The following is a 19,080-nucleotide window of genomic DNA, read 5'->3' as shown; positions in this document are numbered from 1 at the left end:
CATTGTCAACCATCCTGGTTATTTTCTTTTTGCATATGCTTTCAAATTTAAATACATACTTTTGTGTTTAAAAACACCTTTGTGTTTAATTTTTAAAAAAATTAATTTAATTTAATTCAATTTAATTTAAATTAAAAATTTTTGAGACCAGACAAATAAACTGAGAATTTTGAATAAGGGAACATTTTTGCATCCATGTTATGTTTTGCCTAATATAAATGCCATTTCTGTTTCTTCCAAGGGTAACCACTGTAGGCACCTGTGCCTGCAGACGGAGCCGGGATTTTGTGTTGACAAGGTCTACACAAAACAGATAGAAGGGTTTGCCAAAGGTTAAATATTTCTCATCAGGTTCCACCTCTGCTATTGATCTGGAGATTTATGGCTAAAATTGAGTAAATTATGTGGCCTTGAACTAGAGCTCCTTGGATTTAAAATGTGACTTGATTCAGCCCTATTTTATATACTATTTACTTAAGCGTACGCTTTGACTTCTGAACACATGCCCGTCGCTGTCTTCTGAGGGAGAGCGAAAAACGGAAACACGATGATTAAAGCTGAAAACTTTCAGCACTTGCTGTCATCCATTTTGAGATGGACCCTAGACATTTTGGCCTGAGGTTTATTTTAATGCTTTCACAGTAGCGTAGAGGTGCCTGTAGACACTTAGATATTCAAAGGCTCTTCTTATACAATGCAGTAGGATCTGGCAGTTCTCCTGCTGAGGTGCTTACTCCCATAACGTGGTGGGCCACTCTGAAAATTCTCAAATAGCCCACAGCTGCGTTTTTAAGCAAACGTATTGTTTTGGTTAAAGACGGTTAACATTTTAGAAAAATAAATAAATAAATAAGACATAAGAATTCCTATGGTGTCATTACAATTCGCTTTATATCTACTTGACTGCGTATGGCAATACTGTACGACGTGACTGTGTATGAGGGGAGAAAGACCAGAAAACATAGCATTTGCTTTTAAGAGACTGGGTCAACCCAAAATCTCACCTGTAAACACTTAAATGCTGCCAAAGGGCTTTAGAAACTAATAGTAGTTCACTTGTCCCCGATTTCGACTGCAAGCGAGGAGATTGTTTGATCTCAGTGATGCCACAGGGACTTCCCCAGGCGTCGGGGACCGACCCCAAAGTCAGGGCTCCTTCCAAGCCTGCTGGCAGCAGTGGCTTCCGGTGGCTTCCAGCAGAGCGTGGATCAGGCGCTCAGGTGAGAAGCTCTTGAGCTGCTGCTTGGCCCCTTGAGCCATCCAATCCACCAGCTCGGGCTTCCTCGGAAACAGAAGGAAACGCTATTAAAACTCGTGTGTATACGGGAAGTATATGGCTGAAAAGTTAAAAATTTATGACGCTGCATTCTCCATAATACTTGAAAATAAAGTGTTGTAATAATGAAATATTAATATTTAAAGTAGAGAACTACAAGCTCAGAATTTAATATATCACACTACAGTTTAGTCCCTAACAATTACTATGCTTCACTGTTGGACTAAACGTGCTGACACACAAAAGGGAAACAGGCAAGGACTTTATTTTCACTTCTCCATATTGAAAATAAAATTAATTTTAATCAAACTTTGGTGTGTCTGTGACAAGGGCTGATTTTTTAGCTGTTACTGCTCACCTTGAGTGCAAAATTTACTTATCATATAAATCAAGCTCAAACAGTTATGTTCACAGTATCTCTTAAAATAAAATAAAAAAGAAATGCAATATGTACCCTGAAACAAACAAAAAAAGCAGGAGGGGGAATATAGAGAATACTCCAAATGCAGCCTTGCGGAAGGTAATAGATGTTAGAACTGTCAGCTACAAACCAGCAGAAAGACAGATGTACTTGAAATGTCTTGTCCAATAAAGATCCCAAATGTCACTCAAAATGATCAGACTATTTATTACAGAATTTATAATGGAAACATGAAAGAAGGCATGAAACGACACAACAGAGACAGATGGACTGTTTGCTACATATGTCATTTGATATCAATCAGTGACTAGAATTTATTAACACAGTTGCTGCTTTAATGGATTGAACAAGCTCAAAAACACCCAACGCACTAGACGGTAGGTGATAATTAAAATGCAAGACACATGGCTTCAAAAAGTGTAATAGTCTCCTGATAATATCTAGTATAATGTATTTATTTAAAAAAACCCAGCAGACCTTACTCAGTTTTTGAAGAATTAAGGTTGTTTCACTACCAGTATCCCCACTGGAAGATGAACTGAACATTGGCATTGTATTGATAATGTTTTCTACTTTTTCTTCACTTAACTCTGCTTGTTCCCTTAACAAGTTATTTCTCAAAGCAACTCTAATTCAGCAGCACCGTGTATTATATTTATCTATAATGCTTGTAGGACAAAATCCCCAAACGATATTTATTATATTGAAAAAGACTACAGACCTTTCCTAATTCCCTGCACTGACATGGTCCTTCCCCCACTTTAGAGCTGCCGCCTCTGGTGAGCACTTCTTTTTGGCATTTCCAAGGAGTTATCTGTAAGCTATTTGTGTAAAAATACTTTTCTAGAGGAAAAAAAAAAAAAAGGTTCAGAAAAAAGATACAGTGATGTCCCTGTATACATTTGATTGCTAGGCTGTTCTAAAATACAGAAATCTAAATACAAGTGTCCATTTTTACCACAAATGATGAAGAAAAGAATATACATATGTGACCTATTTTTGTAACTGTTTAAATTACTTTAAATTACTATGAAAATCCCATTTGGCAATTGAATCAGAGCCCAAATTTCCCTGAAAAGCTCATATTTTCATAGGAGTCCAGTGGCAGAAATTCCAATTATTTTAGTAGTGAACCCAAAGATAGTTTGGTGTCCGAAGGTAATTCTCTTAACGCTGCTTTGCAAAGTCCAGCTAGATTCACTAGGTTGGTCCCATTAAATTAATTAATTAAATTTATTCCTGGTTCATAGTTGTATTAGTCTTCCATCTTCCCAGGTACAACAGTAGGAAGTATCATTAATGTACCTTGATTGTGAAATTAATCGTATAAATAAAAAACGACACAAATATCAATTACTTTCACTTTGGGGTCACACTACTGTTATCTTAACACTAACCTTAGTCATGTTTTTGACAACGAGAGAGAATATTCTGTAAAAAAAAAGACCCCACCCTACTTCTTCCCCCAGTATTCACAGCCTTCTAATGAATCCTTTCAGCAATGTTTATATACCAATACTCTTAAAAACTGGAAAGCAGAAAACAAATATTTTTAAACACGTATTCCAGAGGGATGCTTGAGAAAGAAATATTTAAAACCTCTGTAATTTTCCACGGGAAGTTATTTTTCTCATCGTACTGACGCTGTCAGAACATTTCATTTTTGCCATCTCTGTAAAATCATTTAATCAGCTGATTTGTGTGTACACAACTGAATCTGCCTGACAGACACGCTAACCTGATGCATATCTTTGAAAAATCTGTGTCTGTGAGGAGTTATATACACACATATACATAGAAATCTTCACATAAAGTGAGGATCTGCCCTTTTCCTTCAAGCCCAGTTGCTTAGCAACTCATGGAAAATTTTTTTTTTTAGAAAATTTTTAGAAAATAAGGCCCAGTTGTTTAACAACAGAGTTTTAAGGTTTTAAATTGTGGGTTTTTTTAATAGCCGAGACTCAGTAACGTAAATCTTCAGAAGAAAATCCTACTCCCGCTGAAGATTTTTTTACTCATTTTAGAAGACAGGATTTCCTGGCTGACGCCTTTCCTGTTTCTTTTTGTTTTAAAGCCAATATTGATCACGATCTACTGCTGTTTCCCTGCCTCTCCCCAGCTCTTCCCCTGAAACGTGTTCACGGGCTCCAATTACACCTTCACTGAAAATGATCCTTTCACGAGTAGTTATGAGAAATGACAAATGACGTTCATAATACGCCATGTCACCAGAGCACTAATCAAATTAGACTTACTACCTTTGCAATCACAAGTGGGTCTTCACGTTTTATATCCGAACACAATTTGAGTCAAGTTAGCTTGCCAGAACATCGCTCCCATCCTCATAAAAGTATATGACAGCTATAACAAGCGTTTGGGGAGCAGGCAGGTGCAGCGCGATACAGCCACAGGAAGTCTAATGAAAATATACACCAGACTGTTTTCCTCACTAAAAGCTCTATTTCTATTAGCGATTCAGACAAATATCAATGGCAACCAATTAAGAGTGATTTGGATAAGACATTTTGCAGGTGTATTAGATTAATTATGATCAAGTTAGTTTACCGATGTGCTAATTTTGTGTATTTATTTAGACAGCGTAGTATGGCTTGCCTCTAACATTCATGTCTGGGTTTTATTTCCTACTGCGTGGAATGAGAAAGACAAAATGCTATAAAAATTTGTTTTTCCTAATGAAGAAGGCTTGTGCTCTAGTGCTTACAGATTGTGATTCAAAAACCAGGAATGAAAGTAGTCTGAGATATACATCATTTACTGCTTGATTAAAACACTTAAATAAGTCCTGAACCATTAAGAATAATAAGCAGGTTCTCAGTGCATGATTTCTAATCCAATTATTTTTTAAGAACTCGTAGAAACACAGCTAAGCATTAGCTGTATCATCATGGGGCAAACATCACCTTTGCCCCAAAATCATGGCAGTAATACAGCAAATGAATAATTCAGGCAAACAGTATTAGGAATTAAATTATAAATATCCCATGAGACTCCACAATCATGCATCACTCAATAGACAAATATAAAAAAATAAATTTTGCAACTGTCTCACCAGGTAGACATTCTGGAATACAGTGTTACATGTAGGGATCAATGTGTTAATATCGGACTCAAATATTTGAAAGTCATTGAATAGAAAATGTATTACGGCTTCTACCTGACATTTGTGCCATGCCATCTGAAGGAACATTTTATAAATGTCAATGTTTTTGTAAACATTAAAAAATTTTAACCTCAATCTGTTAGATTTAATTTCCTGTTGCTTAATGGGCCTTGCTTTTCACCTTTATGGTTACTGTTTTAGAGTAGTGCCAAGTTGGATCTGATACAAAGCATCCTAGCAGATTCCGCACATATTTTGGTTAATTTAGCTATCTTTAGTCCAAGGCAACGCTTTGGTTTAAATTATGTGACAATTCTCCATATTGCATGTTGAATGCCATATCTCAGTTCTGCTACAAATTTTCACCAAAGAGAACGGAGAAAAGGAAGAAAAGGCAGGGTTTGATATTCTGAGCAAAATTAGTGTTCTCACAGTCATACAAGCTTTCATCAGTGGCATCCAGTGAAATATAGAACAGTTAAGCAAAACCAAGATCATCTATACCCAAGGGGATAGAGTAGAGGCCATACCAGTGAAAAGGCTCACCATTTCAATTTGAAGTTAAACCTGTGCTGGAAGTGTCAGGGATCTCTAGATTTCTTTCACTTGTCTTTTGCTCAAAGAACAGTAACCTGAAGAGAGAAGGCAGATTTAGAAAAAGTCAGCTACACCAGCTGGGTCAGGCAGATACTCAGTCGTAACCAGACTGTCTTGCAGCTGGTTTAGTCACACAGGTATAATAAGACAAGGAAATAGGCCCTTTGAGCAGAAACAGCACACACGTTTTTATTAGAGGGCAAAAAAGAAGAAAACTTCATGTGAAAAATCCCATAAAACAATGCTATCACCATACCACTTTGCTTTGTAATCAGTATCTTACTCAACTCCTAATTTTACAGGTAAATTGAAATTAATCCTTGCTGCCAAAAAAACATTCACTACCTTTTCTCTTTACAGACTTGCTCTTTTTTAGCTCTTCACAAGCAAGAAATACAGGGGTATTAGATCCACGTAGAAGAGATCAAAACAAGGCCCACTGTATTCCTCCAACCTGACTTGGAAAAGCTACAAGAACTGGATACAGAATGGTTGAACAAATTTCAATGATGGGGAAAAAAATAATAATGTTAACGGTTCTTTGTACTGTTATTACTAAAATTTACTGCTCTGAGATAATTTAAGAATGAAAGCATTAGATCAGAGCAAGGACATCAGAGTTTGAAAATGCAAAGTAATCTTCAATGGAATTAAAAACTGTAATTTAATAAAGTTGCTCAGTGATCTACACTCTGCCCCTCAGTGATCTTTTGGAAATGTGCCAAGTTATGGTTCAGTTTCTCATTTAGAAACTCTGTTACACACTCACTTAGCTTACACCATTTAAAAAATAAATGCAATAAGCTATGGTAATTCACTAGCTGCAGTTTCAAAACCCTGACCGGTTTTAAAGTCTCACTGGAAACTTGCGCGATAGTCTACAAAGACTTCATTTGAAGCACTGAGTACCAGAAATTTAGCTGATGACAGTCTTCAGCAGACCACTGAGGTCATCATTTAGGCATCAGTTGTTTCACATGTTATTTGTGTCTCAGTACGATTCCCCGTTTTGCCATTACAATATGCAAACTTTTAGAATCCACATAAAAAGGTTTCCTTTACTTCTGAATACAGCACGATCAAGAAACCTCCCAGGAAGGAACTAAAAATCCCTAAATAACGATTTCAACCTTCAGCAATCCCAAACACCCAGAATTAGCAGTTGAACCTCCAGAAACCATACTCGGGGAATGCACACTTATTTCTGTCTCTCAGAACTGGTCCTGTCACTTTCAAGCCTTTCTCTGAATTCACAAGGACTAGAGTTTCCAATAAGAATATCAAGAAAAAGTCTGCTGTCACATCCACGTTCTCCAAATACTTTATCAGGTAATGACTAATATGGGCTAGTGCCTGCTCTGCACCAAGCACTTCCACATCACGCATGGTGTTGAGACATACATCACTTGATCAGATCATACATCACAAATGAATTATCCAGTAAGATACAAAGCACACCTAATACAAATAGATTTTCTAACCATTTCACATCCCTGCTCAAAAAAATGAAATATTTACAAATGAAATATTTACAACTGAAATGAAATATTTACAAATTGCCAATACATTTTCCTGTTTCTCAGTTTAAGTAGATGAATCTTTACAGATGACTGTTTTCTCACTCTTAACCATGATTTCTTGGAAAAGATGGCCTATGCCAAACAGATACAGCCCACCTGGATACTTTAAATCCATTTAACGCTGATAAAGTTAAACAACTATGAAAATTTGAACGTCAAACCACCTGAAAAGATGCTGTTGCCGTCATTTCTTTCAGCTATTTTATAGAAATAGTGCAGTGAACTGACAAAATTTACAGACGACCCAAATTTTTTCAGGTAGCTCAAGAATGCAAAAGATTTTGAATAAATCCATACTGATCTAACAAGGCAGAAAACATGTGCATATGAACAAAGAATATGAGCATTGCATATGAGACACTGCGTATGAACAATCAATAAGCAATTACTGAAGTTAACCCCCTTAATTTAGAAGCAAATAAAAATATCAACTCAGAAAAAAATGAAAAAGACTACAAAGCCTAATATTGTTTTATAGGTAAAACAGATTAGCTACTCTCTGCTGAGAAAAAAACAACTGTACCCAGAAATTGCTTCATAAACCACTTCATCTACCGTTTAGTTATTTTACTCCCCGATTTCCAATTATTTATGTCAACTTTTAGCAGTGGAACTCTGAACTCGGACTGCCTCATCAAAAATAATCTCTAGTATCTGATTCCAGACAAGGACTACTTCTAATCATAGCAGTTTTTTGAATACCAATTCATGTCTAGACTACTCTTCTTTTTTTTAGATCAAAACTAGAATCAAATTAATGGCTGTTTTAATTCACTCATTCTGCTCCCTGGCTCCATTTTTTTATTAAAGATGTCAACTACTATTTCAACACTTGTCAGAGAAATGGCAACCTCTTGGGAAAATATATGTAAATCTCTATATATTTCACGAAAACAAAGCACCAGCAGGCTGAAAAGTTGTAAAGAGGTTTCACTGTTCCCAGCCTTCTGGTGCTTCACCAAATATGACATTAAAAAATTAAAAATTAACATAATTCAGAAGTATCTATTTTTGCGAAAACACGGGGTTTTCATGTGATCGCTGTCATAATAATAAAAGTTACAGTTGGTGCTTCCCCAAAAATTCAGGGGTCCACCTGAGAGTGGCTAAAAAGACCAAGACTGCCACCTTTTCAGTTCTCCTTTCAGGCAGAAAAGGTTTTGTCACATTCTCTGCTAACGTTTGATTTCCAGCGCCACATATTTCAAGTTCTACATGCTGAAAAACAGCAGTATGTATCATATTCGCTAACCTGCTGTTGGAGAGGAACAGAGACCCCCAGTCTGCACACCCTTCCTTTCTCCCCCCTGTTCAAGGGATGCAAGTTGATATAGGCTGGGCTTAAAACCACCCAAACTAGGCTTAAAAGACCCTCTCCCTGAACATAGCGGGACAAGCTGTCACAGAAACGTTACACACTCCTACACCAGGCCCTAGGTTTCAAAGAACTCGGTTTCTTTTGTTTTGCTTTTTTATCGATGGAAACCAGAGCCCAAGGTTGGCAAAAAGCTGCAGTGGCATTGCTGGTATGCAGACAGACGCTGGTATTGACCTAGCATAGCCAAATTATTTCCGCTAGTAAGTGATTTCTATAAGCAGACAACCTAGGTAGGAGGTGGGGTTATGTTACAAAACGCAGCACAGAAACTCCAGAATTTTATCATCTCTATCATCTTCCACACTTACAGAACTTCCAGCTTATTTCAACAGTACGGCTAGAAATTCACCATGGAGTTGAAGATCAAATGCTTTGCCTATTCTTAAGAGGAGATTCTCTTAATGCTTCATGGTATCACACAAAATGAAGCTTGCAGACGACTGCTGGTGATGAGAAGGAAGGAGAGAGGAGCAAAGCTAGAGATCGCCTGGTACACCCCTTATGCCCAAGTCGTTCTGCTGACAGACCTACGGAGGGTAAAAAGACTGCAGTTGCTTTGCTCACCCTCTTCCCAGTAAAGGCAATCTTTCATGCTGTCAGAAGAACTGAAGTGGAACTGCTCTTCAAGAGGCAACAACTAAACAAAGGCTCACAGGCTGTAATTATTTTTCCAATGTAATGAAACTGTTTCCTAGTCTTCATTCAAATTTCATGTGTGTCAGTAATGCACTTCATAATCAGCCACTGGCCCGAAAACTCCATTTCGGCTCGCACTGGTGTTTTCTGAACCTGAACTCTTCCTGCAGCCACTTAGGTTCATGGGAGAGTTTTGGCTGCTCTTGGAGCTCCCTTTTGGTCCTGCCCCAGGAGCTCTGGAACCCAAGACAGACTCTCAGCAGATCAGCCCTCAAGTTCAGGCCTTGTTTTGTGCTGCTAAAACCACCTACTCGACAAGGCATCCTCCCTACAGCACACGCCACATGTCCCCAGTAGCTCCTTTGTATTTCCAAGATAACTTCAGAGATGAGACCAACTAGGTAAAGTCTTTGAGAAATGTCAATGTTTGACTGATTGATTCAAAAAATGACAATTGATAAATTTATTCTATGTAGTACTTGGTATTTTTTCTACGGTTTGTGAGGTGTTCCAGTACCGGGTAGGCATCTAGTCCCAACCTCCAAGTTTTGCTGTGGATCTTAGCATCCATTGTGCTCAAGCCAGCATTTGACAGCCTCTGTTACACGTCCTATCTTGAAGCAATACAGCATGCTAGCAAAGAAGTCAAATCCCATGCTTTAAAGATTGCGAACCAAGAGGTAGTCAAGGGCCAAGACAAAAAAAGGTCTGTTAGGTTTCCCTGTCGTGGATCCTTCTCAGAATGTCCTAAACTGAGAGAAAGTGCTGTGTGCATCTGCTAAGGTGAGAGAGAAGAGATTTAGAAATAGTCTGGGAGTTGTTTCTGGATGAAATTTCCAAGAAAGCTTCTTAGCAGAATAAATGGGCTGTTGCAATAACTTACGGTAGCACTGTCAATCTTTCTAGAACGTAAGCAAACTAGGAAACAGTGGAGGACTTTGTCATTATTCTCTGCTCTTGCAGCAAGTGAAGCCTACTCAGAGTTCACTGCCAGCACCATACTAGATATACCCGTGCTGAGGGGAAAGGAACTGTGTTACTGCAGGTCAGCAGAGCTGGGACTGTGACGAGAGACTTTTCTGCCCCACACTACGATGTCTGAACACCAGAAGCAAATCTGGGCATACCTTGAGGACTGCTGTGCCTCCACACAGGGATTTCCTTTCATGGGAAAGAAGAACAGCTGGAAGTATTAATGACGAGGGAAAATGTATAAAGCTTTCACCAGCAACCTGGGCTGAAAAATGAAGAGCTGTATAATTCAGCAGATGTGATGTTTCCTCCAGGCAAAGGCAGCAGTTCCTTGGAGGGCAGGTGTAGACAGCATTCCCTCCCTAGAGTCACCAAAGCAATGAAAGAATATCAATATATCAAAGAAAGAACAGCTGAGTTACAGTGTCTGCTTTAATTTTCTTTTCTAGGTTGAATGACCATATTTTTGCCCAAAACCATTACCATTATGGCACTGAATTTCCTAGGATTTTTTTTTTTTTCTGTTTTCTTTTTCCTTTTTTAAAGGAAAGGAAATGCACCCTGGAAGATTTAACAAGAAATTTCAATACTGTTAACATGTAAATTTGAAGCTGAAAAAACTACTGGAATCTGGTAATAAAAAAATAGTACATGTTATATATTTCCTTCCTACTTCTTTTGGCTAGTGTGTATTAGCAACTCCACTGAAATGAGTGGAGCATGCAGTGGCAGACAGGATCAGATTTCAGATACGGTGTATGGCACCATGATGAATTACTGGAATTTTCCTATTCATGTTTTATTTTTCTCAGAAAGTATCTAGGACTTAAAAAAAAACCAAACCACAAACCCAACCTTTATTTTCAGTACTGCTATATCAGCCATTCAGATGATGTGTTGACGGCAGTCCCATTAGATACATGTGCTTACCAAAAAGCAAATCAATATGATATAGCATATTGTAATATGAAAATACGTTGAACAATTTGCAAGTTTTCAATAAACTATATTCCCAAGTTTAATGCTCATCCTAAAAAGAAATTTAAGTTTGTTTATTTTTTAAATTTACCTTGAAGTCTGCACACAAATCAATTGTTCACAGAACAATTTCCTTTACAAGGACATTCTGCCCAGATCCCAGCGACAGCAGATTTATGTCAAAGGCTGACAACAGATGATGTCATTGAAGGAACAAATTTGTATTTATCAGAAAATGAAACAATCTTGCAAACATCTTTACATTTAATCGCCGAAGTCCTATTCTCCTGTCTGTGTTCCAAACACCCATGAGGATTAAGAGCATTATAAGAAGAAATACTTTGCCCAAACAAATGATTCTGTTAAAAGCATAGAAGAGAAAGAACACCAGATGTTCAAAAAGAATTGGGTATAGATTTAAGAATCAGAAAAGGATGATGAATATGGACCATGAAATAAAGCATTAAGCAATGTGATGAGCATCTGTTGAGTAATAAATCTAGTCTTCGTACAGTTCTTTTTCGAAGTGAATTTAATGGGAAAGTTTTCCAGCTTGATCAAAATGTTGTCTATGCCAGAGAAAATACCCCACATTTTAAAAATGGTATTTCACCCGTTAATACAAATAATCACATACCAATAAACAAAAATTATTTATCTATGAAATAGAAGCCTTGCACTTTTACCAACTGATAAATAAATTGCCACTTTTATTTATATGTAATCCGGATGGGGAACCATAACTGACTCACCTCATGAGAAAACTAGAAAAGCTAAGGCTAACCATTATGCTTTATTATCAGTATGTGTGTGGAAACAACTGGTATAGTTTACATGAAGCCCTTTTCCAGATTCTCTAAGTTTATAACAACATTTGAAATGATGAAATCAGGGTCGGTTTCTGAAGGAAGATAAGTATTTGTTGAGAGACTGACCCTGCAATCTGCACACTAAGAGTGAAAAGGAGAAAGAAGAGACCATTTTTTCCGTGCTGGAAAGTTGCTGTTATGAACTTCTTCCAAAGACATCTGCAACTGCAACAGCTGGGCTGGAGAGCACAAATTTGGCATGAAAGGGCTCCTCACTGAGAGCTAATTGCCTTTGAACAGTCTTATGAACTTTTTATTGGCTTACGGAGAGACAGAACCCTTGAAAAACTCTATGCCACATGTGCACAGCGCGTTTTCGTCACAGGTTTTTCCACTGAGCATGTAATGTGTACGGCTAGGGAAGGGCATACTTGCATCACTGCAGGGACCTTGGCTCAGGCCCTGAAAACTTTATGAATGACAAATGTCACCTCCTCAGCATTTTAGAAAACACCATTTCAGTATAAGGCAAATGAGGCTTGGATAGGGAAGAATGAAAATCTCATCATCTCATCTTGGAAAGGAAGCAAACTCTGGGCTTCTTCCTCAGTTTGCCACATAACTTCTCACAAGGAAAGCAGAACCATATGGCACATCCTATTTTAATTGCATTGCATATTAAATAAGGAATAGTTAATACTTCCCTTTTGTTCCCTTTTTTTTTTTGATTATGAAAATTAGAGTCAAAATAGTGTGGGAAGCGATATATTCAAGTAACTTGCAAAGCATTTTCAAAGAAACATTGAGTTAATTTTAATCAGAGTACCCTCTTTTAGTGTAATGACAGCCAAGATTTGCCCTGGCAGTCTTTGCTGTGTGACAGCATGGCTCCAACAAGGGCGATGGAAAGTGCCCCAACCCCCCTGCCTGATTAGCCAGCTGGACTCCACACGTATCATTTGCAGAGTAAGGGAATACAGCCTGAGTCCAAGATACAAAACTCCTGTGTGAAAAGCAACAGAACCGTTCCTTAAGATTCGCATCAGAGAGGAAGCAACCACAAATGCCTTTTGAAATAACGCTTATTTTCTTGGTGCGTGTTTTATCAGTGCTCTGGTTTCGGGTTTGAAGTGGGAGCTTATTAATGTAATTGCTCTGGCCAGCTCTGGGTACGTGTGGAATTTTAGGTGAATACCAGAATCCCTGCTTTTGTATTTGGCTTCAAGTGTTTGTGCTTTATCCCATCCCTGTCTGCCTAAATGTATACGAGTTCTGTTCTAAAAGCAAAATCTCAGTCTGTATTTCCATACTGTTACTTTAGAATAGCTTTTATCTGCAAATGGCTATACTCTGAAGTGAGTCTACAAGCAACAACGCCTGCAAAGTGCAGGTATTCAGTGCAGTATCTAAAGCCATTGCTCAAGTTTCACTAAACCTTTGGTCTGAGCAAACTCTTCCACCCTTACCTTTTGTTTTAATGACTGATTGGAATTTCTAACTTAATTGCACCACTATGGGTTGCTGCTTGTCTTTCACCTTCTCCCCTTTGGATGTTCAATTCATTATTTATTTAACTTCCCGCTTTCTTATTAATTTTTATCTATGCTCTGCAGGTGCCTAGACCAGTTTGTTCATCTCTCACAGAACTGCAGATCACCAGCTGTTACATTGCTTGCAACAGTTGCACTAGATTGGGAAAATCATTTTTCATTACTTCTTAGCTTTTGGAAAACATCCACATCATGTAAACATCTCAGCGCCTTGACATAAAAACCGTAATCTCTGCAAATACAGAATTAAGCTGCAGTATTGTTCTAGGTCAGGCCTCACATATTTTGTATTAATCAGCAACACAGAAACACATGTATCTGCTATACTTATGGCATAGCAGTTATATTTTCCATCGTATCAAAGTGGAAGATTCAGTGTGCTCTGTGCAGTGCACAGCAGGACAGGCAAACAATCTGCCGCCGCTGGCAAGTGAAAAACTGTTGCTCTTTCTTTTCATAAGTACTGGAGTGCTGATAACCAAAAGTGCTGATTATGAGGATTTTATCTTGTCTGAGCACAATATGGGAGCTCCTGTAAAGAGCATCTTTGCAGAGCCAAGTCTGCAAGGCAATGACTTTCAGGTCTTTGTGAGATTGTACCCAAATGGAAAGTCTCTCATTCAATGAAGCCATTTAAAAAATTATCTGTTGCATCTTACCTTTCAGGATGCTGTATCATCAAGCTTGAAGGAATTCTTCGTTGTACTTGAAATATATAATTAAGGAATGAAGAACAGATTTTGGGAGAAACATTCCCTGAAATTAAAGTGTACCAGAATACACCGTTTTGAAAACAGAGATACAACTGTTTTTTCACTCTTAGATTAACTCAGAAGCCCAAATTCATGAGACTCCCTTTTTCTCCTCTCTACCAGCTATCATCTTTTTTTCACGTGCTTTACCTACTTCAGCCACGGTAATGAGAGCAGAAGTATATTTCTAGAAGATGCAATATTTAAACTTACATCCTCCTAGAAATGTTTTAGCTCAGTTACAGGTCTGCTGGCACACATGACCAATTTGCCACGCTTCGGAGTATACTCGTACATGAACAGGGTACTGCAAAAAAATGACATTGTCTCCTTTAAAAATCAATTCTATTTAAATCAAGTAGATCAACATACATTTTAACCTAAAAATATTCCATTATTCTATATGCAGCTACAACTTTATACAGTATTTCTGGGGGGGAAAGAAATAAATCCAGACAAAACACAAAATCTTACAAGATTTTGCTACAACACTGAAGAGGTCATGTACCAAGAATTCTCTGCTTGAACGTGAAGCAGTTACCTCCAGAGGTTTAGGAAAAGTTGTTTCGCACTGTATGTGTCACACTACACCACCGATATTTCCTCCCTTTATGCTTACTACAACGTTACCAAGCGAGTGATTGTAAACTGTTTTGAACCAATTTGTTGTGCCTTTGGGCTCCCCCGGGCTCCGTGAGCGGGGAGCTCTGAAAGGAAGCAGAAGGGCTCTGCACAAAGGGGGCTCTCTTCCAGCCCCCCTCCTAAACTGTGACATCTCCACTTTGACACTGCCAGGTCGGAGCTGGTTGTATCGGGGTTAATGCTGTTAAAATAATTTGCTTGTTGAGCATGAAAAGATAAAGGCTGGTTCATTTTGCTCTTTTAAAGAAAGGCTTCTTATATGGTTTTTATAATGAAATTAAATTCTGTTCACACAGGGACCTAAAAACTGTACTTCTATTTATGTATTCTAGCATAATTATTCCATTTAAAATGTCAGGTGCTGCAGATGTTAATTCTCAAGTCATACACACAGACACACAGTACAGTTCTCCAAGTGCAGCTTAGGGCAGGCATGGTCCACATTCATTAATCCTTTTCTCCCTTAAACGAGAGTTTTACCATAATTTCTGTTGTTAAAATTTCGTATGAATCAAATGAAGGAAAGTGAAGAGTCTTTGTTTACAAGAACAGAGGAACAAAAACAACTACAGGCAACTTTCAGAGCTGGAGCTCTGAATGCACATTTATACTATTAATGAATAAACAGAAGAATCATTTTATTGAATATTAATATTCATAAGAGCGGAGCTAAACAACATCATATTCTTCCTACTGACTACTGCCTTCATCTAGAAGATTAATTAAATTAGGTTCTATAAGGGCAGTGATTTCCTTCAGAAGTCATCTGTAAAGGAATGGTCTCTTTATCCAAATGTTATCTTTCAGCAATAAATTCAGTAGCTTTACTGCAGGCGACACTACTCATATTAAATTAATGGATTTGAGAGCCTGATACTTCTTAACGAGTTTAATACACAGGGAAATTATTTAAGTCAAGATTTTTGTTTAATATTAAAATATGCTGATTTCTGTTGGAAAATGAAGATGGTGAAGTTCTTGAACCAGAAAAAATTTATAGATTCCCAACACTATGTTCCACAATGAGAAAAAGGCTGATAAGGAATGTTTCGTAGAAAAAAATATTAATTTATTAAATGAGATACTTCATCATGTTTTGAGCAAGTTCCTGGGACAGGATTCAAATGCTCTCAGTCTGATGGATGAATTGAACCCAAGTTTCCTATTTCTTAAACAAACCCAAGAGGTCAGTGCTGGCCTTACAGATAACAGCGCAGTGGCACCACCAAGTTATTTCAGTTTGGTAAGCCAAAAACTTTGCTTACGTGATTTAAAGGATGAGTGTTTCCAACCTTGCAGCAAATATTTTTTAACTTTTTTTCTTTTAAACTTCATTTGTGTTTTTATCAAATGCTTGTTCTCAAATTAACTGTCTCCATAAAGGTTTTCTTAAACTGAAGTGTAACTTTTCGCATTCACACTTCAAGTGCTGAGCGAATTCTTTCTACCCTCCTTTTTTTCCTCTCCCCCAGTTACTTGTTCATCCCTACTCAGGACAGGGCCACTGTCTGGGTTCAGGAATGAATTTTCAGATAACCCAATGCCCAAATTTCTAAGTGATGAGCTTCAGAAAAACTTCATTTCCTCCTTACACAAATTAAGAAACTTGTAAAGCCTCCAAAAACGTTCATTACCTGGGAAAACCATTTCTTCTCCTCCTTTGGTTTAGGTGCAGAGATAAAACCTTCCTTCCTCCGAAGGCAAGGATCACCCTTAGAAGATCAACATCTCTGGTGCCTAGACCCTTCAGTACTAACAGAAAGATAATTTGGTCCTTCTAATACTGATGCAATCTTCCAGTAAAGACAGGAAATGATTTATGTATAGCTAGACAGACAAATTTATATGCCTCCAAAATGTTATTGCTTTTATGTCATCTTCAACTCATACAGCACCAGTAGTTATTCCTTCTGCCTGCAAAGATCAAAGTTGATCTGTCTGGGTCTTAATGGAGAGTCATTTAGCATTTTAAGATCTTTAATCCTTGTATTAGTATACATGGAAAGATAACCTATAACATGTTCCATTCCAAGATTAAATAATTTCCAAAGTTTTAAAGTAACCCAGATACACATGTCTAAATCTAGTAATTGTTTGTAGCTTACAATTCCACTCCAGTACACACCCAAGTAATATCTAATGTTTTTTTCTAATATCATAACTCTACCAGAGAGTGAATCTAGGTCAGCAGGCAAATGGCAGAGTAAGAGATGGCTCTTCCAATGTAATTTTTTTCTTTTTTCCTATTCAAGTGATCCCTCCTGTTCAAATTCCGAGGGAGTAGGACCTGCTGAGCATGTCCGGCTCTTCTGCTATCGAAGGACATTGTCCCACAGGAGCGCGCTTATTTTTGCTCTCCTTTTTCCCTTGCCTTTTTAGCGAGAAAAGCTCTCAAGGAATTGACTTTCTCTTACCACATGTGGCTAGAAAGTAAAATAAGGCCTTGAACTCAGTTTTACATCTCTAGGTCACGCTGGAATTAGGAGCTATCTCCTACTGCACATGGGCTTGCAGTGGTTTTAAGATCCCCAAAAAAGCCAACCCGTCTAACATTTCCTTCGTACATCTGAATAGAGAGAAGATGAGCAGGTTTATCGCGGTTAAATTCATGCTCCTTAAGAATAAAACTTCAAAACTATGAGCTTCACTTCACTAAAGCAAATCCTGATTTATACTGACCCCTGGGCACTTCATATGATGTCTTTTTTTTATATTTTTAAATAAAGCAAAATAGGTTTCTGAGTTAGGTCCAACCTTAGTGACTATTTTAAATGGTTGGTTTTCTAGAATTTTCCTAATACTAATTTAATCTGGAATTTTTACGAAGTAGTCATGATGTGCAATGATGCAAAACATAAATGAAAAATAGTGCCACAAATATACAGCTGTATCAGTAATTACTGTTGTTTTCATAGCAGCTTCCAGTATTTATCATTCTCCCCAGCAGCACTGATTTCTCAGCACAGTGCACGAAGCAACCTTTCTTAATGCTTTTCTTAATCACACTGGTATCAAAGATTACAATATGAAACTACTTTGTTTGAGGCATTACATATTCATTTCACTTAGTGGGGAAAGAGATGGAGAGCTAAAGCTAAAATCCTACATAATTCTTGGAAACGCCAGCATTTTTATTCATTTCTGTGACATTATGAAGTGCCATTTGTAGTTGAAATGCATTTCATAAATTATTTTTTCAAATTAATATCTCTATGTTTGCAAAACAGCGTATTGGAAATACACATTGGTTGTATTTTGTTTTCTAATGTATTATAACATACACTAATCTAATTAAAAAGAAAGCTTTAAGTATCTAACCATGAAGATATTGGACACATTTATAAACTTTCAAAATCTGACTATACAGAGAAAAGATATTCCTCTTTTGCTTAGTATTCTGCCATTCCCCTGACGTGAGTTTAATGCTCAAACTTTTTCTGAACCGAATTCTAGGCTTAAGTATTCCTTTCAAGTCAAATTGACACAGCTGAGTTTGTTGATATAAATATATCATATTTTTCCTGTGAGAATTTATCTCAGACTAATGTGGTGTTCTACTATGGATAATTAAAGTACATCTGAAATATCATTTATATTAAGGGAAAAGTTAATTTACTGTGAATTTTTAACTAAGGGTCGCATTCAATATTACTTATATAAATATGCTAATAGCGAAAAACTAATTTCTGTTTAAAAAAACCAACATATCTTCATCTTATTAGAATTCAAAGTCTAATTAAAAAAAATTACAAACCCAAGACAATAAGCCAAGATATGAGATTTGTTGTGGAGCTATGAAATTTGACAGCTGGGATGTTTCGATGTGCTAGCTTTCTAGCATTGCTTTTATTTTTTTTAATTTTTTTTTTTTTAGGTTCAAGTCATATTTCCATTTCATAGTTTCTGTTATTTTCATAGTTCCTGTTATTTCTTAGTATTAGCAAAATCTTACTGGCACTTTGGAACAGTCCAAAAATAAAGATTTTGAGTTTCCAAGTACCATTTCCAAAGTATACCTTTCAAAAAAATACTTTTGGGATACTCCATACTAAAATTATAAATTTCTGCAAAAGCAGCTTACTTAAGTATTATCTACTTGTCACAGTCTTTAGTAGCAACACTCTTGATATCTGTCAGACAGAAAAACTGCTCAGTTCATATAGTTTAAACCAAATCAGGACTGAAGTGGTTTATTGATTTACTAATGACTTGTAATTAAGCTACACTGAGGATCAATATCAGTCATGCTATGCACATACAATCATTTTGGTTGAAAGAGACCTTTAAGATCACCAAGTCCAACTGTTAACCCAGCACCGCCAAGTCACTACTAAACCATGTCCCTCATCACCACATCTACACATCTTT

This window comes from Rissa tridactyla, chromosome 5 (genome assembly GCF_028500815.1).
Source record: "Rissa tridactyla isolate bRisTri1 chromosome 5, bRisTri1.patW.cur.20221130, whole genome shotgun sequence".
Taxonomy (NCBI): Eukaryota; Metazoa; Chordata; class Aves; order Charadriiformes; family Laridae; genus Rissa; species Rissa tridactyla.
This window is presented reverse-complemented; position numbering follows the sequence as displayed.